General features: G+C 45.7%; 1 long non-coding RNA gene across 1 annotated transcript; it reads left to right on the top strand.

Annotated features, from left to right (window-relative positions):
* The first annotated feature begins 677 nt into the window (after positions 1–677).
* On the top strand, positions 678–24,013 carry LOC132887513 (uncharacterized). Its single transcript, XR_009654841.1, has 4 exons — positions 678–744; positions 1,384–1,421; positions 23,345–23,437; positions 23,872–24,013. It is a non-coding gene; the product is annotated as an uncharacterized LOC132887513 (long non-coding RNA).
* The last annotated feature ends 36 nt before the right edge of the window (positions 24,014–24,049 follow it).

Here is a 24,049-nt window from a genome sequence, read left to right as displayed (position 1 = left end):
CTGGTGTACAAATCTCTAAATGGTACAGGGCCCAATTACCTCTCTGATATGTTGCAGCGGCCTAACCCAGTCAGATCTACCAGATCGCAGCAGCAAAATTTATTGGTAAAACCTGTTGTTAAAACAAAGTGTGGTGAAGCAGCTTTTAGTTACTATGCAGTACAGCTATGGAACCAACTCCCAGAGGACATCAAAAATGCTCCTGCTGTTGGCAGCTTCAAATCTAGGTTAAAGAACCAAGCTGTTTTCAGATGCTTTCTGCTAAATGATTAATATTGTCATCTTTACATGTTTTAAACTTTCTTAGTTTTTACAGTCTTTGCATGTTTTAAACTTTACTTAACTTTTATTCTATTTTATTTTGCTGTTTTTTTACTGAACTTTTACTTCATTTTATTATTTTATTTCTACTATTGTTTAATTCTTATTTTTCTTCCCCATTTATTTTATGTAATTTTATTTTCTATTGTTTACTGTTTTGCTTTTACTTCTGTAAAGCACATTGAACTGCCACTGTGTATGAAATGTGCTAGATAAATAAACTTGCCTTGCCTTTGTGGGTGTTGCTACATCCCCCAACAACACAACATTTCGGAATTTCATGGCCAAACCGGGGGCTTGCTAGACAGCTTCAGACTGCTTCAGGCTTCAGATGCTGTGCGCACACTTCCGGTTTCTGAAGATTCCCTGATATACGTCACAGCAAGGCGCTGCAGTTCCTGTCTGTTCGATCATGCCACCTTGGTGGGTTTTTTTTTCACTTTTTTATTATCAAAGGCTTATTATTCGCAGTCTCATTGTGGGTGAAAATTATCATAACTATATTTTCACAGAGTCATGGGGAAGAATGAATTTGTTTAGGTGTCTGTATTACTTTAAACTTTAATTATATAACTGAAGTGATTACATGTTGCATATCTTGCTCAGCAACTTTTTGTTTGAAGAGTGATGTAAATGTGCATGACTAACAGCACCTGAACACTCAGTTCATCCACCAATTTTTTAAAAAGTAACACTAGTATGCTCTGTGTATTCAGATTTCCAACATGTTGATATGTCACCCTAGATGCCGACGCACCACTGTGACACGTCACACCTCTGCTTGCAGAATGCCAGTTCACAATGTCAAAACACACACTGGCACAGCTTCATGCCAGCTTTATTTGATTCAGTGTAAATCAGGAAAGCCTTCTTTATCCCAATATTATAGAATATCTGTGGAAAAACACACACATACAATCTCTCTCTTGCTTTCACCCACACTCACTGACTCACACTCTCTCTCTCTCTCTCTCTCTCTCTCTCTCTCTCTCACTCACTCACACACACACACACACACACACACACACATTCTCTTTCATTATCAATCTCTCTCTTTCTCAGTGCATGCTGGGAAGCAGGGTGTGTCAGCATGCAAGCATGTGAGTACTGGGCTGCATTTGAATAGTCTTTTTGTGCTTAGGAACGCTCCTAACTGAGTGAAATGACCTGGACGTATCTAATTGGCAGCCATGATAAGAACTGTGAATTCTCTAAATGCAAAGAAAAGGTGCTTCAATACTTTTTTTTTTCTTATCTCCTTTAGCATAGATGCACTAGACCATCCTTTACGAAAGGAAATGAGATAATGCCACAATTCCTTGTGGCACCAGCATTTAAAGCAACACACCATCAATGCACCATTCACACAAATAAATAAGTAAATAATAAATAATTAATCATACAATAATTGAGATCCATGTCAATAAATATGAATGGACAAGAAGGTGAGCATGTGACTGATAGCTTATATTCCTTTTTTATTCCAAGTCCAAATTTGATAATGAGGTCGGTAACACTTTATAGTAGCGATCATTTATAAAACAATTATAAGCTATTAGTAGATATTAGTAGATAGCTAATTAATCATGAATAAACCATTTATGTTCATTTGTAAATGATTATTAAATTATTTATAATGTAAGTTACAAGACATTTATAAGTTATTAGTAGATAATGAACCAGTCATGAATAAAACATTTATATAAATTTGTAAGTGATTATTAAATCATTTATAAATTAAGTTGTACAACATTTATATGTGATTTATGCATTATTAAAAATGCATGATCAATGTTATAATAATAATAATAAATTTTATTTGTAGCGCCTTTCAAGGTACCCAAGGACACTTTACAGTACAGAATGTTAAAATACTAGAATGTTAAAACAATAGCAAGATGGGTAAGAAAACAATAAAAAATACAGGTCAGTAATATATGTAAAAGGAAAAGAAACAAATAAAAATCAATAAGTACATGGTAAAAGGCATTGTATCATGATACAAAATAAAATCAGAGAAAGAAGCAAATAAAATAAAATAAATGGGATAAAATAATAAAAATCAATAAGATATCATTGTGCAGGGAAAGCAAGGCTGAAAAGGTGAGTTTTGAGCGTGGATTTGAATGACAAAAGGGAAGTGCATTGTCTCAGTGAAAGTGGGAGGTTGTTCCAGAGTTTAGGGCCGGCAACACTAAATGCCCTGTCACCCATAGAGTGGAGGTTCGTGGAGGGGATGGACAAAAGAAGCGTGTCAGAGGAGCGTAAAGTGCGAGTGGGTAGGTATGGGTTAAGGAGACTAGTGAGGTATGTGGGTGCTAGATTGTGTTGGGCCTTGTAGACAAGCAGGAGAATTTTGAATTGGATGCAATATTGAACAGGAAGCCAGTGTAATTGATGGAGGATGGGTGTTATGTGATGCCAAGGTCTGGTGTGTGTGAGTAGTCTAGCTGCAGAGTTTTGGATGTATTGTAATCTGTTGATAGATTTAGCCGGAAGACCAATGAGCAGGGCATTGCAATAATCAAGTCTAGAGGTGATGAAAGCATGAACGAGGGTCTCTGCAGTAGTGAGGCTGAGAGAAGGGCAGAGTTTGGAGATGGTTTTAAGATGAAAAAATGCAGTTTTAGTGATATGTTTTATATGTGAGTCAAAGGAGAGAACAGAATCGATAATGACACCCAGGTTTTTTACTTCAGATGAGGTAGTGGTGAAGTAGCCAGGAATGGAAAACTGTGTAGTGTTTAACTTTTTCAGCAATGCCGGAGTGGCGATGACTATGGCTTCTGTCTTGGTATGGTTGAGTTTTAGAAAATTATGTGTCATCCAGTTGCTTATATCGTTGAGACAGGTGGACAGTTGTGAAAGGGGAAGTGAGTGAGAGGGTTTAGAGTGAATGTAAATTTGTGTGTCATCAGCATAGCAGTGAAAGTGTAGGCCATGCTGGCGGAGGATGTAACCCAGGGGGAAAATGTAGATGATGAAGAGCAGGGGGCCTAGAACAGAACCTTGGGGAACACCATGGAGGAGGGGTGCACTAGGGGACCGGAAATCACCAATGGAGACAAACTGTTCCCTACCCGTGAGATAAGACCTAAACCAGGAAAGTGCAGTGCCAGTGATGCCCAGAAGAGTTTCTAGCCGTGCAAGTAGAGTGTTGTGGCAAACCGTGTCAAATGCAGCAGTCAGGTCGAGCAACAGGAGGATGCTGAAGTGTCCTGTGTCAGCAGCTATCAGTAGGTCATTGACAACCTTCACAAGGGCCGTTTCTGTGCTATGTTTAGCCCTGAAGCCAGACTGCAGTTCCTCCCACAGGCTACACGCCGTCATATGGTCCTGGAGCTGTGAGGCCACAGTACGCTCTAGCAGCTTGGAGATGAAGGGAAGGTTTGAAATAGGGCGGTAGTTTTTAAAATCATCCACTGCAGCTCCAGATTTTTTTTTTTATTACAGGCGTGATGGCTGCAGTTTTTAAAGAATTAGGAACAATGCCTGTCTGGAGAGAAGTGTTGATAATGTTGGCAAGGAGGGGACAGAGAGTTGGCAGGCAGGCTTTGACTAGAGGGGTGGGCATGGGGTCCAGAAGGCAGGTGGTAGGCCTGGCCTTGGTGGCAAGATTGTGGACAGTTTCTTCACTAATAGCAGAGAAGAAGGACAGCAGTTGAGGGGGGGTTATGGGGAGAGATGGGCCATCATTCAAAGTGGGAGAAGAGAGAGACTGTAGCTGGTTATAGATGGTACTGATCTTGTTTCCGAAATAGTTCAGAAACTCACAGCAAAGATCTGTTGATGGTGTAAGTGGGAAGGGTTTTAAAGGTTGGAGGATTTTGTTCACAGTGAAGAAGAGAGCTCTGGGGTTGCTCTGACCTTTGCTGATGATCGCACTGTAATAACAGGACTTAGCCTTGTTTAGGGCTTCCTTATAGGCCAGAACATGGTCTTTATAGGCTTGTAAGTGGACAGTTAGCCCAGTCTTTCTACTGAGCCGCTCAAGCCTACGGCCAGCTGCCTTCATTGCCCTCAGCTCAGGTGTAAACCACGGAGCTGAGTGAGAAAAGGAGACGGTACGTGTTTTCAGGGGGGCAAGTTTGTTGAGTGTACAGGAGAGGTTGGAGTTATAGGATGTTACAAGGTCATCAGAGGACGGACTGAGTGGTAGGACTGAAAGTCGGGATTGTAGTAGGTCAGATAACTCAGCCGTGTTGATGTTTCTGGTGTTCCGATATGTGATGGAGCGAGGGGGGCGGAGGCGGCACTGAGACACAGGGACAGCAAGATGGAAAAGAATGGCTATATGGTCAGAGATAGCGAGGTCTTTAGGGACAATGTCATGTGGGGATGTTCCACTGGAGCATACAAGATCAAGAGTGTGATCTTTTGAGTGTGTAGGGAAATGTATGTGCTGAGTAAAATCATAGCAGTTTAAAACGTTTAAAAATTGGTGGGCAAAGTTACAATGGTAAGAGTCAACATGTATGTTAAAGTCACCCAGAACAAGAATGGAGGAATACTTGGGACATAGAGAAGAGAGCATTTCAGTAAATTCAGTTATAAAAACAGAAGATGCCTTTGGGGGTCTATATATCAGTAAAATGAGTAAAGGTAGGCTCCCAGTAAAACCTAAAGCAAGACACTCAAAAGATGTAAAAACCTGCAGGGGCACAGACACAACTTTAAAACAAGAGCAATGTATTACAGCCAGACCTCCCCCGCGCCCTGACAGGCAGGGCTTATCAAGGAAAGTATAACCTGGAGGCGCAGCTTCATTTAGCGACATATACTCATTAGGAAGTTGCCAAGTCTCTGTTAAACACATAAAGTCCAAGTCTTCATCTGTTATTAAATCGTTGATGAATGGCCCTTTGTTATTAAGGGATCGCACGTTTAAAAGAGCAAATGACGATAGTGTAGTAGAGCCATGTGTTAGAGATGGCTCAGATAATTTTGCAATACATAAATTGTCCACATTTACAGAGCGCTCCTCAACAACACCGGTGTATTTGCGATACTGACTCCAGATAGAATCAATGTTATTGGAGTGGGAGAAACGGGAAAGCGACCTACGAGAGCCTCTATGGATGTATTTCGGCCGACAACATAGAATACCAAGGTGTTGGTGTATTTTAAGGGCGTCGGGGATTTTATACGAGTCCTTGCGTAGGCTGTGTAGGAATGCTGCTGAATATTTTAAGGCCATCGTTGAATGCAACAGTTCATGTGGGAATTGACAAAGCACTGGTGACAGCAGCCAGAACCCCTGGACAAGGCTCCAGAGCAACACCACCATATGTCGCATCGGGAGGAGTGGGAGACAGAGGTAAGCAGATGTAATGACTCGTATCGCCGCGAGTTCACGGCAGGGGCATAATCTGCAGTGGTGGCCTAGAGAAATCTAGTGCGTTAGCCAACAAGAGCGGCCACTGACAAGCATAAGTAAGGGGGCTTACCCACTGAAACAGAAAGCAAGACACCTACTAAGTTGTCCCAGGCTACTGATGAGAGGGCTCGCACAGATAAGCCTACATGAATCTAGTACGTTAGCCAGGCAGAGTAACCACTGGCATGTATAAGGGACCTACTCACTAATAGCAAGCAAGACACTTACCATGTCAGCAGAGTACCCCCGAGAGGGCTCGCACAGAAACGTGGCACAACAGGCACTCACCGACAGACCATCCCACGATGACAGTAGATCCAGAGTCAAATACAATCCACAGGTAGTCCGCAACACTCCATCCAGCAGATGATCCAAAGTCAGATACAATCCGTAGGTAATCCAAACAGTTAAGGCCACTCGTAGTAGAGTAGAATCACAGGTAGCCCTGAGGTTAGCGAAAACGTTTGCTCACCAGTGGCATAATACATGTACAGCAATGGAGAAGGTAGGGTCCACAAGTTATAATGTTGGGTTTAGGGAGACCGTTTTGGTCCAGTTGGCCAACTCAATCCACAGGTTATAGCGGGGGGTAGCCTATGCCTTCCGACAGTTCACTCATGTAACCCCAGGCAGAGTTGAAACATCCGGGGGTGTGGGTCAAACAGGTAGCCTGATGCTTAGCACACAGGTAAACAGGCCAGCAAACACGCATCCAATAAAATAATCAAACGGTCAGCGACCCAGACGTACGTTTAGTAAGAAAGTTAATTGAATTCGGATGGCTAAACTGACATGACAATAAATACTAGGCAGAATAGACGAAGATAGGCAGAGGTCAACCACAAACAGACCCGGGGAGTAGCGGCAGCCAAACGCGCCGGCGTTCACTCACAACCGGAGAAAAAAATAATAATTTTTTGCACATGTTGTTTGCACATGATTTATTCATCATTAACTAATGTTATTTAATGTGTAGGAAAACATTTTTGAATGATTTTAAGAAAATATTCTTTGATTAAAGCTACTTGTATTGAGTTTGTCATGGTTAATAAATGATTTGTTAAACATTTAGTAAGACAGCATTTCTGGATAAATCATAGATAACAAACTGCTTATTATCAAACTATTTAAATATGTTTATAACTGATTAGTACATCATTTGAAAATGTACTACTTTAATATTCATAAATTCTCTCTCTCTCTCTCTCTCTCTCTCTCTCTCTCTCTATATATATATATATATATATATATATATATATATATATATATATATATATATATATACATTTTTTCCATTTGCAATACAAATGTCTGAAGCTTTTGCAGCCTTGAATACCCCTTCAGCAGTTCCCCATAGTTCTCTGGTGAGGCAATGGCCAGCTCTGCTATAGGGGCACTCACTTCGACTGTATTCCTATCCAATCCGACAGCCTCGTATGACTCAATGAAATTCTTGCCTCTTTGGTAATGTTGCAAGACCTTCTGCTACCTCTTGACCACCTGGTGTGGATTTACTGCTATAATGGAAAAGACAATCCATTCATCCATCTTCTACCATTTATCCAGATCTGGGTGATGGGGGTAGCAGCCTAAGCAGAGCAACCCAGACTTCTCTCTCCCCAGCCACCTCCACCAGCTCTTCTGGGGGAATACCGAGGCATTCCCAGGCCAGTTCCCAGGCCAGATGTAATCTCTCCAGCTTGTCCTGGGTCTGCCATGGGGTCTCCTCCTGGTGGGGCATGCCCAGAAAACCTCCCTTGGGAGGCATCCAGGGGCATCCTTACAAGGTGCCCGAACCACCTCAACTGACACCTTTCGATGTGAAGGAGCAGCGGTTCTACTCTGAGTCTCTCCTGAATGACCAAGCTTCTCATCCCATCTCTAAGGGAGAGCCCAGCCACCCTGCAGAGAAAAATCATTTCTACCACTTGTATCTGCGATCTCATTCTTTCGGTTACTACCCATAGCTTGTGACCATAGGTGAGAGTGGGAACATAGATGGACCAGTAAATTGAGAGCTTTGACTTTTGGCACAGCTCTCTCTTTACCACAACAGACCAGTTTAGTGTCTGCATCACTGCTGATGCTGCCCCAATCCATCTGTCCAACTCCCACTCCCCCTTATCCTCACTTGTGAACAAAACCCCAAGATACTTAAACTCCTCCACTTTAGGTAGCACCTCCCCCCGACCCAGAATAGGCACTCCACCCATTTCTGGCTGAGCACCATGGCCATGGACTTGGAGGTGCTGATCTTCATCCCAGCTGCTTTGCACTCGACTGCAAACTGTCCCAGTGCATGCTGTATATCACAAACTGATGAAGCCAACAGGACCACATCATCTGCAAAAAGCAGAGACATGATCCTGCTGCCACCAATCCAGACACCCTCCACCCCTTGACTACACCTAGAAATTCTGTCCATAAAAGTTATGAACAGAACTGGTGACAAAGGGCAGCCCTGGCAGAATCCCATATGCACTGGGAATGAGTCCAACTTACTGCCGGCAATGCGAACCAAACTCCTGCTCCAGTCATACAGTGTCCGAATGGCCTGCAGTAGTGGTTCCTGAACCCCATACTCCTGAAGCACCCCCCACAGAGCGCCATGAGGGACATGGTCATAAGCCTTCTCCAGGTCTGCAAAACACATGTAGACTGTTTGGGCAAACTCCCATGCACCCTCCAGTACCCTTGCAAGGGTAAAGAGCTGTCCAGTGTTCCATGACCAGGATGAAAACTGCATTGTTACTCCTGAATCTGAAGTTTGACTATCGACCGGACTCTCCTCTTCAGCACCCCAGCATAGGCTTTCCCGGGGAGGCTGAGAAGTGTGATTCCGCTATAGTTGGAACACACTCTCCAGTCCCCCTTTTTAAAAAGGGGGACCACCACCCCAGTCTGCCAATCCAGAGGCACTGTCCCCGACCTCCACACAAAGTTGAAGAGGCATATCAGCCAAGACTGCCCAACAACACCCATTGCCTTCAGGAACTAAGGATGAATCTCATCCACCCCTGGAGCCTGGCCAACGAGGAGCTTTGTAACCACCTCGGCAACCTCAGCCCCTGTGATGGATGATCCTCCCAAGCACCCTCAGACTCTGTATCCTCCTCAGATGACATGAAGGTGGGACTGAGGAAATCCTCAAAGTATTCCTTCCACTGTCGGACGATGCCCACAGTTGAGGTCAACAGCACTCCATGCTCACTGTAAACAGAAGAGACAGAGCACTGCTTCCCCTTCCTGAGCTGCTGGACAGTTTGCCAGAATCTCTTTGAGGATGACCAAAAGTCACTTTCCATGGCCTCACCGAACTCCTCCCACACCCGAGTTTTTACTTCAGTGGCCACCAGTGCCGTGTTCCACTTGGCCTGTCAGCACCTGTCAGCTAAAACTGGAGACCCACAGGCTAACAAAGCCTGATAGAACTCCTTCAGCTTGATGGCACAGAATGACCCTTATGAAGGGAAAAACAGGTATCTGAGTACCCTCACCCAGACCAGGGATAACGGGGCCTCACCCTTGAGCCAGGCCTGGGGGAGGGACTCGTTGGCGAACACCTGGTGGCCGGGCCTATGTCTATGGGACCCGGCCAGGCCCATGCCAAATGAGCAACACTGAACCACTCTCCTGTGGACCCACCACCCACAGGAGGTGCCAGAAGGGTCCGGTGCACTGTGGATCGGGTGGCAGCCGAAGGCAGAGGCCCTGGCGTACTGATCCACAGCTGACAAAACTGGCTTTTGGGACATGGAATGTCACCTCTCTGTTGGGAAAGGAGCCTGAGCTTGTGCGTGAGGTTGAGTGGTACTGACTAGATATAGTTGGGCTCACCTCAACACATAGCTTGGGCTCTGGAACCAATTTCCTGGAGAGGGGTTGGACTCTCTTCTCTGCTGGAGTTGCCAAGGGTGAGCAGCACTGGGCAGGGGTGGGGCTATTGCTAGCCCCCCAGTTCAGCACACTAACATCGGAGTTCTTCCCAATGAATGAGAGGGTCGTTTTCCTGCACCTTTGGGTCAGGGAATGGTCTCTGACTGTCATTTGCACTTTTGCACCAAATGGTAAATCAGAGTACCTGGCCTTCTTGGAGTCCTTGAGTGGGGTGCTAGATAGTGCACCATGAGGGGACTCCATTGATTTACTGGGGGACTTCAATACTCACGTGGGCAATGACGATGAGATCTGGAGGGGTGTGATTGGGAGGAATGGCCTGCCCAATCTGAACCCGAGTGGCATTCAGTTGTTGAACTTCTGTGCAATGCACGGTTTGGCCATAATGAACACCATGTTCGAGCACAAGGGTGTCCATAAGTGCACATGGCACAAGGACACCCTAGGCAGAAGATTGATGATTCACTTTGTAGTCATTTCATCTGACCTACGACCGTATGTCTTGGACACTCAGGTGAAGAGAGGAGCAGAGCTGTCAACTGACCACTACCTGGTGGTGAGCTGGATCAGATGTCGGGCAGGAGGCCAGACAGACCTGTTAAGCCCAAATGTGTAGTGATGGTCTGCTGGGAATGTCTGGCAGAGGCTCCTGTCCATCTGATCTTCAACTGCCACATCCAGCAGAGCTTCAACTGCATACCGGGGGAAGACGGGGACATTGAGTACCAGTGGACCATGTTCTGCACCTCCATTGCTGAGGCAGCCGTGCAGAGCTGCGGCTGCAAGGTTGTTGGTGCCTGTTGGAAAAGACAAAACAAAGATAAATGAAATATATACAACAGCTCTTTCTAACCATGCATTGAGATTGGCCAAGATACATTCTAAGCTGTGCCAACATGATTTAAATAAACCACACAGGTACAAAAGAAATTATTTGTTTTACAGCTCTTTTGGAATTAACTGGAATGTCAATTGATGGGAACATATGGTAAGATAGCATCTATGAATCTCTGACTCCACTATCCTCTCTGCCTGAATTCATATTTTGCACATGTACTGGCAGGTGTCCCAGAGAGATGATGACAGGGCAATTTATTTAATGTTGTTATTAGGGCTGAATAAATGCCACATTTGTGATAGCTAGTCACACAAACACACACAGTGAATTCATCCAAAAATGGTCAGAATTTTGGGTTTGGTCAATCATATCTCTGTGGTCACTGTGTTGTCACTGTATTAAATAACATAGTTGTATCTTACGTAATCAGAAAGCCTGTTCTTTTCTCTTTACAGTGACCCATCCATAAAGATCATGCATTTCTGGGATGAGCAGCAAAGGTGATAATCCTTGCAGATGTGATATAATTGTAAAGGCAAATGAACAGGCTTTCCAATAATGTAAGATGCAATGCTATTTATAACAGTGACAACAGATATGTGATTGACCAAACACAAAGCACAAAACTTTTTTTTGATGAGTTCTAAACCAAGAACAGCATACAGTGAGCTGAAATGGACATCCATGAATCAAAAACATTGTGGATAATTAAACAATAAGTATCTCTGTCCACAATTCCAAACTATTAATTTTAAACAGTAATACAAGCCCAGTTTTTGTAATCCTAGCTCTCAAAGACACATAATTTCTACAGCCCATATTTACCTTTGTGTCTGAAGTGTTTTTCCTCCCCTCTGGTCATCTCTTTTTCCCCCTTTCTCTTCTTCTGTTTCTTCTTTTTCTTGTTCCTTTTGTGTTTCTCTCATCCTCAGAGGATGAAGAAGATGAGGACGAGGAAGATGATGAGGTGCTTGAGGAAACCTGGAATGATTCTGATGACCCAGAGTCTTCCAGGTCTATCATGGCATCCTCATCTGCCCTGGCACTGCTTTTCTTGCTTTTCTTCTTATCTAATACAGAGCAAAAATAAAGATAGACATACAGTAAAAATTTATTAGCATATACAGTAAAAATTTGCAGCTTATTTGTGGCTGCAAATAGTGTGTTGGCATGACCTAAAGCTGTCCATGATCCGATGAAGACTGTGTTTTTATTTATTTTGAAATGTAATAATACAACATTGTGATATCCTCAATTAGCAAATTTATAATCGTTCTTGAAGTTCAAATAGCATATTAAATTTACATTGAGTTTACAGTAGGATTATGCTGAACTTAGGCACTGATTTGTAAGAGGCATTAATATTGTCTGTCTGTATGTGTTTATGTCTCTTAACCTAAAGGTTACCACTGGGTGGCAGAGCATATTAGTATTGGATGTGAAATCTATGAGCATAGTGCAACAGGTATAATCATGCATGGGTGACGGTGAAATTCCACAGAATTTTGTGAAAATAGGTTGTGTGGTGTTTGCATAATCCCACTTACAGATGTACAAACAGATGTTGCTGTGCCACCAATAGATGAATCATGGCCAAAACATAATTGGTTATATACTGCCCCATGCTGCACTTCTCCACTAAGTTTCATGAAAATCAGTTGTGCTGTTTTTGGGTAATCCTGGTTACAGATGGACAGACACTACCAAAACAATTACCTTCATTCTTTGTGCATCAATAGATTCAGATGTAATCATCAAGCATAGGAGCCCAGCATAGGGCAGACAGCCCCAGTGGCCTACAATCATCACCATCTGCAGTAGTGCCATGTGAGCACTAAGCCCATGTTTACATTAGACCGTATCAGTGGATCATCAGATTAACGTTTTTAAAACGATTAGTGTGCACACAGCAACACCAATACACGATTTGCGTGCACACAGCAATGCCAATACACGGATACGCTCGGCTCCGCAGGCATCCTGCACTCCAAATCACTCTGCCCTGAACAGCGAGTGCCCTCTGGAGGGTGCGCACTCCGGCCCTGCGCAGCTCACAGAGCACGCGAGTGAAGTGAACAAGCTGTGATTCGGGACTGAGCCGCTGTGTGTGTGATCCCAGCGCATATCACTTACCACTTGCAAGTGGAAGGATGGCAAGCCTAAAGACAATCATAACTACACAATGGGCAGTATTTGCATCAGTATTTGCAGTATTTTCATACTTTTATACTCTTTAATGAAAGGTGATACAAGGCGGAAGTCCGCGCCGTTTTTCAGCAGTCGTGTCACATGACCAACGCCAGCGAATCAGGAAGGTGGATGTCACAGTGACATTGTCCAATGAGACGCCAGCTAGAGCTCAGCACAGCGTATCCGCGTATTCTGAATGTTTACACAGCACTGGAGCTGACACGATCTGGATTGAATACGTGGACGCTGGCGGATTCCCATTTCCCGGCGTTTCCAGGCGGTTTAATGTAAACGGACAGTGCATCCGCGAAGAAAACGAGACAGATACGGTCTACTGTAAACATAGCCTAAGTGGGATGACTGTTCACACTGGGGCTGGTGGATATCATCAGGTGGTGGATTCTGATGGAGGTCTAGATGATGATGATGGCCATCACCACCATAGAGCAGTCACCAACTCCATATCCTTTAGTGTTCATTGTTAGACCAACTGTTTTTCTTCCTTATTATACTGTATATATAATTATTGCAGTTTTTCTCCATGTAAAACATTTTAAATCTACCTTGAAAAGTGCTGCTGTTGTAATTAAGCAACTGAATGAATCAGATTGCATTGCTTGTCTGTGTACCCTGAATAATATTTAATGGATGTCACCACAGGTTTGCCTCATGACAGGGGGTATAAGTAAACCTGTACTGAATAATATGCTATGTAATGTTTCTCAGTGCAATACTTACATTCAGACAATTCTGCCAATAGGGCCTCCTTCTCTTTGGTCAACTTCTCTATTTTTGTGGATTGAGAATCATCTTTTTCCTTAGTCTTCATCAGCTGTGTGCGCAATTTCTTGGCCGGCAGCACAGCTGTGGGGGACGGTGGCAAAGGGTTACCTGAAACTACACAGAAAAGGACCAGTGGCAGCTAGTTAACCAAAAGTGATTGTTAATATAACATTGTTTTAGAACTAAGGATGGGAATTGGTAAGATATTATGGATGTCAAATCCATTATCAATTCTGCTTATTGATCCAATTATTTATTGATTCCTTTATTGATTCCTGATTTATGTGAGGAAAACCTACATAAATCAGCCGATTAGAATCAGACAGGAGGGTGCCTTCTGACCTGATAGCAGGTCAGCAGGTTGCAATATCTCAAGTCATATCATTAACTGCATTTACATGGACATCTTATTTTCAATACAATTTTAATAATTCTGATTTTAAAAAAAGTTGTCCATGTAAATGGGGCTATTGATAGAAAATGCAGTAGCTAGCTTGCCAGAGCAGTTTACTACCGATTCTCAATCTGAACCGGTTCTCAATTCCCATCTGTAGTTAAAATGCTAGCTATAACAATAACTACTATCCTTAATAGCAGTGGTGGATAGTAACTAAGTACAATTACTCAAGTACTGTACTTGCATACCTGCAAACTCAGAAGGTCTGAAAAAGGTGACAAACTTTTTAACCCCCCCGACGTAAACCAAAACCTGAGCCCGCCCCCTCTCCGAAAAAAAGGTGCAACATAGCTACAGGTAAACAAAAAACCTGTTTATTAACATAACCTTGTTTTTTGGTCAATCAGTGCAAAATGGCTGATGGTCAGTCAACAAAATCAACCACAATCAAGTAACAACAATGTCAAGCTGAGGAATTTACTAATAGTAAATCTCATTTCTTCATTTTTTTGGCCTGGACAAGCCGTTCCATGGTCAGTTTCCTCTGCTTTGCTATGTGGAAGCACTTTGCTCTGGGACTGGAAGGGCACTGGATGTGGTCATAACAGTGCACACTTTTTGACGGTGCACCTCTGTTTGGCAGTGTGCCAAAATAGCATGAGAACCTTTGTTGCTGTAATTTATTTCTTTTTGGCAAAGGCTGCATTTTGAATACCCGGTTTTGTCTATCTTATGAAAAAAACTGTGACAGCGGGAAGCTGTGCTGAACTCCCTTCACTTCAGTCTCGACCTCGATTTTTAGCCAGGCCCAACTCCACCTGAACCTCAGACCTGCATCAAGCTTTGCTACATAAAAAGTGTCTTCCTCTTTAAGCTCCCTCATTCTGGAAAATAATTGGCCAAATATTATCGGCTGGGTCAGGGCTCCTTTTTGTTACCATAAATGTTTGTAAAGGCTAACTCTAACTACATCCATCCATGTTAAATGATCCGCCGGAGAAGGTGTTTCAATCACTTAAAAATGCAGGTGTACTAACGTTAATGTTACGTGTTCGTTTTCATTCCTCATCTTGTGACAATGTCGCATTATCATGAGATAACAGTACAGATGCAGTAGAGATAGCCTTCACAAAAATTATTCAAACTGAACCAACTGGCATGAAAGGTTAACGTTAACACACAATTCACTGATGTTAGCTGACATCCTAGCTAACGTTAGCATACAAGCTGAAAAACTTTACATTATGTATAACGTTAAACATGTTGGAAAAGGTTTCATGTCACGACACACGTAATGTTGCTAAAGTAGGATTATCTTTGACAAACCAAGTTTAATTTATACAGCATATTACATTGTTGGCAGATAACGAGACTTACCTCAAGTCTGTCGCTAGTGTCCATAGATCTCTGAAGTCTCTGATGCAGGTTGTATGTTTACTGTCTATGGTTTAGTCAGGCAAAGGTTTAGTTCACCGTGGGAAAGATGGATTGACTTGGATGTTTGTGACTGGCCAAATGAGTAGCGTGTGATTGGCCAAATGAGTAGCGTGTGATTGGCCAAATGACTCTTGTGAAGATGTCAATCCCATTTTTCTGAAAGTCCCATCCACCGCTGATCCCCCCCCCAAAAAAAAACTCTTCGGCTCTAGATGAATCACGAGAATGACATACTTTGTTTGCAAAATGGCGAATTTCGCCAAAAAGCGACTAGTTTGCAGGTATGTACTTGAGTACAAATTTGAGGTACTTGGACTTTGAGTCTTTCCATTTTATGCTACTTTATACTTCTACTCCACTTAGGGGTGGGCAATATATATCATCTGCGATAATATCGTCATTGTTGTTTTAACGATGTGCAAATTTACATGATTGAGTATTTAAATGACTTCGCCAAAAACAATGAAACGCATGGGGAAACTGTTCACATGTTAATATATGGTGCAGCAGTGCTCCCCACAGCATGGGAGTAATCAGTCACACAACTAGTGGGCCTGCGCGATCACATGACCTCTCGCCTCCACTTTGCAACAGGTCAGCAGTGCATGGTGATGAGAAAATGCAGGCATCTCCAGTCCCTGAAGCTACTTCAGACCATTTAGTAACGAGGCGCGGGTCTACCTCTCTGGGATGGAAATGATTTGGTTTCAAAAAGACAGATGTAGATCAAGAGACCGTCATATGCAAGATTTGTCGAAAATCAATCAACATGAAACAGAGCTCCACAATGAACATGTTTCACCACCTCCGACCCAATCATAGGAAGGAGTACGAAGAATATGAGAAACTTTGAGACTCTGCTGCTCAAGAAAAACCAAGCACAAGCAGGCCACCTAGTCAGCATACCCAACAGATGCTTGCTGAATCATTCAGCAGAAAACTGCCGTATGAGAAAAAAAGTCAACGATGGCAAGACATAACAAATACCATCACCAAGTTCATAGCCAAAGAGATGTTACCGATGCAGTTGGTGGAGGGACAAGGCTTTATAGAACTTGTGAATGCCTTAAACGCGTGATACAGTGTGCCTAGTCGTAAATATTTCAGCGAAACTGCTCTCCCCACCCTGTATGATTCAACTCGCAAAGCTGTAATGAACGAAGTGCAAAAGGTGACACACTTCGCAACAACAACCGATTTATGGTCGAGCAGAACATCGAAGCCATACCTCTCTCTGACCATGCATTTCATTAACGAATCTTGGCTACTTCGGAGCTACTGTTTGCAGACGTCCTATTTCCCAGATGACCACACAGGAGCCAACATTGCCCTTGGTCTGAAAGATGCCCTCGCATCATGGTCATTGAGTGAAGAGGGCATGGTTTGCATAACCACCGACAGTGATGCAAACATCGTCAGTGCACTCAGAACTAACAACTGGAAAAGGTTACCGTGCTTTGGTCACCGGCTTCATATTGCAATTGGTGAGTTATCATTTCAATATTCTTATCTATTGCAGTTGATATGAAATAGCAATGTAAGTGTCATCAATGCCGAGAAAAGTGAAAATATGTATATAACATTTTCTTATAATGTATATGCATTATAAGAAAAATGTATATTTTTTATAGGCCTAGGTTTTTTGTTATTGGACACTCACTCACTAAGCCTATATGAAATTAACTGCCATTTTAAACTGCAATGCATGGTATTATAAGGTCAACATACATGGCATTGAATGTTACATCATTACACTGTTAATTGGCTAATAATGATGTTCCATTTCAAATATTTTCCAGAGAGGAGCATGCATGATACTAGGATAGACCGAGCCATTGGTGTCTGCAAGAAGGTGGTTGGAACCTTTTCCAACAGCTTTTAATTGAGGAAAGCTCTGGATGATGCTCAAAATCAGCTGAAGCTCCCAGAGCATAAACTCATCACAGAATCACCAACAAGATGGGGCTCAAGACAGCGTATGATCAAGAGATTTATTGAGCAAGAAAAGGCCATTCGTCATGTGCTAAGTGCAGACAAGACGCGCAGACATCTTATCCCAACATGGCAAGATGTTGATGTGCTAGAATCGGTGAGCAAAGCACTTAGTCCGCTGCTTGAGTTTACAGATGCCCTTTCAGGTGAGCAAATAGTAACAATCTACTACCTGAAACCCATCCTGTCATTATTTAACTCTGAGGCAGTGAAGTCTGATGATACAGATCTCACAAAAAAAAAAAATCAAGGAAACCATTCTGGGGCAGCGGGGGAGTGGTCAAGCGCCAGTCTGTGACAGGAGGGTGGAGTCAGGGAAGGTGAGTGGCAGAATCACTACACCTGACAGCAATTAACCTGTGTTTGTGTGTCTTCCCAGTGACCGTGCCCTATTTAAGGAGGGAGAGCGAGAGCAGAGGAGAACTTCCCTGGACGAGACACTAGTGTGTGTCTGTCTCTCTCTATGTTACGAAATATCGTTAGACTGAAAAGAGTGGCAATAAAACCTTTTGTTCACCTGACCTCTGTCCTGCCATCCTCTGTGCTCCACCCACCCATAGGGAGCTTACCACAGTGGAGCCAAAACCCGGGACAGTGGAGCACCAACCCAGCAGCCCCATGGAATCCTCCCCGTTTGCCGACCTGGTCCACGCCCTCGCCACGGCTCAGCAAAGCCAGCACCAGGCGCTCGTCACACTCCGAAAGGAACAAGAGCGGTGCTTGGAAGCCCTGGTGCTGGCCCAGCAGGAAGATCGCGAGGCGTTCCGGCATCTCCTCGCATCGGCGGGTCCACCAGCACTCCGGCCGCGGGCCCGTCTCCCCTCACTGTCACCAAGATGGGCCCTCAGGATGACCCCGAGGTGTTCCTCACGTTGTTCGAACAGGTCGCCGAAGCCTCGGGGTGGCCGATGGAGCAGCGCGCGGCACACCTCCTCCCCCTGCTAACGGGAGAGGCACAGCTGGCCCCGCTACAGCTCCCCGCTGACCACCGGCTGGCCTACGCGGACCTCCGCCGGGCCGTCCTCCAGCGCGTGGGGCGCACAACGGAACAACAGTGCCAGCGCTTCCGCTCGCTGTGATTGGAGGAAGTCGGCCGGCCGTTCGCGTTCGGCCAGCAGCTCCGGGACGTCTGCTGGCAGTGGTTGAGGGCCAACGATCGCGACGCCGAGGGAATCGTCGACCAGGTGGTACTGGAACAGTTCATCGCCCGCTTACCAGCGGGAACCGTGGAGTGGGTCCAGTGCCACCGCCCGGCGTCGCTGGATCAGGCAGTCGAGCTGGCGGAGGATCATCTGGCGGCTGTCCCGGCGGCAGGACAGCAGATGGCATCTTCTCTTCTCTCCTCTTCTCTCTCTCTCTCTCTCCCCCTCCTCCTGTGTCCCGTCCTCGCCCCATTCCCCCACCGCGGAGGCGGGGGCCGGCACCACCCCAGCTGGCCCGCCAGACCAGCGGTGCCCTCCCGTTTCTCCCTTCTGTGTCTGTCTCTCCCCCACCTCAGATGAGTGAGCCCCAGATCACCGGTGCAGAGGGAAAGCCCGGGCCGGTTTGCTGGCGCTGCGGGGAGCCGGGCCACCTTCAACAGCAGTGCACAGCAATGGAAGTGGGCATGGTGATTCGGATCCCCGACGCGCCAGAGGCCGCCCTCGATCGGGCCAGAGAGTATCGCATACCGGTGAGTATCCAAGGGGCTACGTATCAGGCGTTGGTGGATTCTGGTTGTAATCAGACCTCAATTCGCCAAAGCCTGGTTCAAAACGAGGCATTGGGGGGAGCACAAGGGGTGAAGGTGTTGTGTGTGCACGGGGATGTTCACAGCTACCCTTTGGTGTCGGTCCACATTATTTTCAGAGGGGAAACATTTATAGTGAAGGCGGCGGTTAATCCTCGCCTTACCCACTCTTTAATTTTGGGGACTGATTGGCCGGGATTTCGGGGTTTAATGACGCGCCTAGTAGAGAGTGGGTCCTGCCATTTGACAGGGGGAGGTCCCGGTGTCGCTTTGGCGGGAGCAGCTGTCACAGAGCCGTCTACGTCATCTCCGCATCAGAGTGAGGAGCCGCCGGCTCCTCCTCTCTCTATTGGGGAATCCCTCGCGGATTTCCCATTAGAGCAGTCGCAAGATGAGACTCTGCGACACGCGTTTGACCAAGTGAGAGTAATCGATGGTCAAACGCTCCAGACAAACGCCACCCCGTCCTTCCCCTACTTCGCGATTATGAAGGATAGATTATACCGAGTGACGCAGGACACTCAAACTAAAGAGCGAGTCATGCAGCTTTTAATTCCGAAGAGCCGCCGGGAATTAGTATTCCAGGCGGCTCATTTTAATCCCATGGCTGGACACTTGGGGCAGGATAAAACACTAGCCTGAATAATGGCCCGATTCTATTGGCCGGGGATTAGCGGCGATGTCTGTAGGTGGTGTACGGCATGCCACGAATGCCAGTTAGTAAATCCAGCGGCCATTCCAAAAGCGCCTTTGCTCCCTCTACCATTAATCGAGACCCCGTTTGAGAGAATTGGGATGGATCTCGTCGGGCCATTAGATTGGTCAGCATGAGGGTACCGCTTTATATTAGTTCTGGTGGACTATGCAACGCAATACCTGGAAGCAGTGCCTCTGCGCAATATCTCAGCATGCAGTATTGCAGAGGCACTCTTCCGCGTCATCTCTCGAGTTGGAATCCCGAAAGAGATTCTGACTGATCAAGGCACCTCGTTTATGTCATGTACACTGAACGAACTGTATGGGTTGTTGGGGATTAAGCCGATCCACAACAGGGTGTATCACCCACAAACGGACGGTTTAGTAGAACGGTTCAACCGCACCCTCAAAAATATTATTAAAAAATTCGTGAGTGAGGACGCACGTAATTGGGATAAGTGGCTCGAACCCTTGCTGTTCTCAGTGGGAGAGGTCCCCCAAGCCTCCACGGGGTTCTCCCCATTCGAATTATTATATGGGCGTAAGCCGCGCGGCATCCTAGATGTGCTGCGGGAAAATTGGGAGGAGGGACCTTCACAAAGTAAAAACGAAATTCAGTAAGTTATGGACCTGCGTGCAAAACTCCACATGCTCACCCACCTAACTCAGGAGAATTTGCGGCAGGCCCAGGAACGGCAAGCCCGCCTGTACAACAAGGGTACGCGCCTTAGAGAGTTCACTCCGGGAGATAAGGTACTCGTACTGTTGCCCACGTCGAGCTCCAAATTGATCGCCAAGTGGCAAGGACCCTTTGAGGCCACACGGCAAGTCAGGGACGTCGACTACGAGGTGAGGCGAACGGACAGGGGTGGGGCGCTACAGATTTAGCACCTCAATCTGCTTAAACTCTGGAATGAGGAGGTCCCTGTGGCGTTGGTGTCGGTAGTTCCAGAGAAGGTGGAGCTGGGGCCAGAGGTTCAAAAAGGGACATTGGCATCACGTACCTCTCTGGTCCCCTGTGGAGACCACCTCTCCCCGACCCAACTCACGGAGGTCTCCCAGTTGCAGACCGAGTTTTTGGATGTGTTCTCGCCCCTGCCTGGTCGCACTAACCTCATAGAGCACCACATAGAGACGCCCCCGGGGGTGGTAGTGCGTAGCCGCCCTTACAGACTACCAGAACACAAAAAAAAGGTGGTTCGGGAAGAACTTCAGACCATGCTCGAAATGGGCATCGTCGAGGAGTCCCACAGTGACTGGAGCAGCCCAGTGGTCTTGGTACCCAAGGCCGACGGGTCGGTCTGGTTCTGTGTGGACTATAGAAAAGTCAACGCGGTGTCTAAATTCGACGTGTACCCAATGCCTCGTATTGATGAGATGCTCGATCAACTAGGCACAGCTCGCTTTTATTCGACACTGGATTTGACAAAGGGATATTGGCAGATCCCCTTGACTCCATTATCCCGGGAAAAAACGGCCTTTTCCACATCGTTCGGCTTGCACCAATTCGTCACACTTCCTTTTGGGCTGTTTGGGGCGCCTGCTACGTTTCAGCAGCTGATGGATAGGGTCCTCCGCCCCCACGCCACCTATGCGGCCGCATACCTGGATGATATAATCATTTATAGTAACGACTGGCAGTTGCATTTACAACACCTGAGGGCCGTCCTTAGGTCGCTGAGGCGAGCGGGTCTCACTGCCAACCCAAAGAAGTGTGCGATTGGGCGGGTGGAAGTACGGTATCTGGGCTTCCACTTGGGCAACGGGCAGGTGCATCCCCAAATTAACAAGACAGCAGCAATTGCGGCCTGCCCGAGGCCCAAGACCAAAAAGGGGGTGAGACAGTTCCTGGGGCTGGCTGGCTACTATCGTAGGTTTATACCTAATTATTCGGACGTCACCAGCCCGCTGACCAGGGGCGCAGATAGGATTTTTGAACTGGGGGGGACTGAGCTGTCAGCAAATGATTCCATTTTGTGTATGCATGTATGTGTGCGTGTGTGTATATGTGTGTATATATATACAAAAATAAGGACATTTCAAAGTGACCCCAAACTTTTGAACGGTAGTGTGTATATATATATATATATATATATATATATATATATATATATATATATACACACTACCGTTCAAAAGTTTGGGGTCACTTTGAAATGTCCTTATTTTTGAAAGAAAAGCACTGTTCTTTTCAATGAAGATCACTTTAAACTAATCAGAAATACACTCTATACATTGCTAATGTGGTAAATGACTATTCTAGCTGCAAATGTCTGGTTTTTAGTGCAATATCTCCATAGGTGTATAGAGGCCCATTTCCAGCAACTCTCACTCCAGTGTTCTAATGGTACGATGTGTTTGCTCATTGCCTCAGAAGGCTAATGGATGATTAGAAAACCCTTGTACAATCATGTTAGCACAGCTGAAAACAGTTTAGCTCTTTAGAGAAGCTATAAAACTGACCTTCCTTTGAGCAGATTGAGTTTCTGGAGCATCACATTTGTGGGGTCGATTAAATGCTCAAAATGGCCAGAAAACTGTCTTGACTATATTTTCTATTCATTTTACAACTTATGGTGGTAAATAAAAGTGTGACTTTTCATGGAAAACACAAAATTGTCTGGGTGACCCCAAACTTTTGAACGGTAGTGTGTATACATGTTATTTCACCTCCCTCACTGCCATCACCAGGAACTACCTGCAGGCCAGGACAATGATAACATTTTAACATAGCCTATGGAAATCCAAAGTTTACACATTATCATCACGCACAGAAATTGCAAAACTGCAAAACTAGTTTTAAAACCGCTAAGTTCCAACTGTTAAACATAGCGAGAGGCTGGGCTACGTGTGTGTGTGTAAAGTGTAAACCAGTGCATCCTGACTTTCTAACTGTGCCTGTGTGTTGCGTGAGCGGCAGTCAGTCAACAACTCTTCGCAAAGTTTCCTTATGAAACAATATGCTCGCTGAAATTATGGCAGAGAACGCCAGATTAAACATTAAAACTGCCTTCTGAGCACTGTATCTACAGGCTGCCACCGAAAGAAGGAGGCTACCAGAAAGGCATCTCTACTCCGTACGATTTTACTTTCACTACGACATTACTTTGAACAGACTATCAAAAAATTGCAAGGTGATGTGATAAAGTAAGGCACAGTTTACTTACAGTCGTTTTTTTTTTAAAACGATGCAATCGTTTTCTGCCTTTTGGCACCCTTCATCATGCCGTGTTGGGGTCCTGAACTAGGAGGCGCTGTCCCTGATATGCCTGTCAAACTCGTTGTGGGTAACCATAGCAACCAAGCTCGAGCTCGCAACCTGTGCAGTCTGCGCAGTTGCAACTATAATGTCTGTACTGCTGTGCACCTCAATAAACCGAATGGTAATTAGTCTTTTGATTTTTCCGTGAGGTTTGCCTTATGCAAAGAAAGACAGCATAGACGTTTTTTCCTCCCTATAAGTGGGGGGGACCGAACGAGGTGAATTTAAATCTGGGTGGGATGAATCCCCCCCCGTCCCCCCCTCTATCTGCGCCCGTGCCGCTGACTGATCTCACTAAAAAGGGGGCACCAGATCCAGTCCAGTGGATGGAGCAGTGCCAGCGGGCTTTCTCTGAGGTAAAGGCTGCACTGTGTGGGGGGCCACTATTACACTCCCCTGACTTTTCTCTCCCTTTTGTGTTGCAGACCAACGCATCGGACAGAGGGCTGGGGGCGGTGTTGTCCCAGGAGGTGGAGGGGGAGGACCGCCCCATCCTGTACATCAGCAGGAAGCTGTCGGTGAGTGAGGGGCACTACAGCACCATAGAAACAGAATGTCTAGCTATCTAGTGGGCGGTCCTCGCCCTCCGTTACTACCTGCTGGGGCACCCTTTCACCCTCTGTTTGGACCACGTGCCCCTCCAGTGGCTCCACCGCATGAAAGATGCCAACGCACGGATCACCCGTTGGTATCTGGCACTCCAACCCTTCAATTTCAAGGTGGTCCACAGGCCGAGGGCACAGATGGTCGTGGCGGACTTCCTCTCCCGTCAAGGGGGGGGGGAGTCGGCTGCAGGCCGGACGGCTGCCCGGCCTGAGTCGGGTGGTGGGGGTATGTGGCAGTGGGGGCGTGGTCAAGCGCCGGTCTGTGACAGGAGGGCGGAGTCAGGGAAGGTGAGTGGCAGAATCACTACACCTGACGGCAATTAACCTGTGTTTGTGTGTCTTCCCAGTGACCGCACCCTATTTAAGGAGGGAGAGCGAGAGCAGAGGAGAACTTCCCTGGACGAGATGCTAGTGTGTGTCTGTCTCTCTCTACGTTACGAAATATTGTTAGACTGAAAAGTGTGGCAATAAAACCTTTTGTTCACCTGATCTCTGTCCTGCCGTCCTCTGTGCTCCACCCACCCA

This window comes from Neoarius graeffei, chromosome 6, assembly GCF_027579695.1.
Source record: "Neoarius graeffei isolate fNeoGra1 chromosome 6, fNeoGra1.pri, whole genome shotgun sequence".
In the NCBI taxonomy this organism is placed as follows: Eukaryota; Metazoa; Chordata; class Actinopteri; order Siluriformes; family Ariidae; genus Neoarius; species Neoarius graeffei.
The sequence above is the reverse complement of the archived record's forward strand: the minus strand, read 5'-3'. Positions and strand labels throughout refer to the sequence as shown.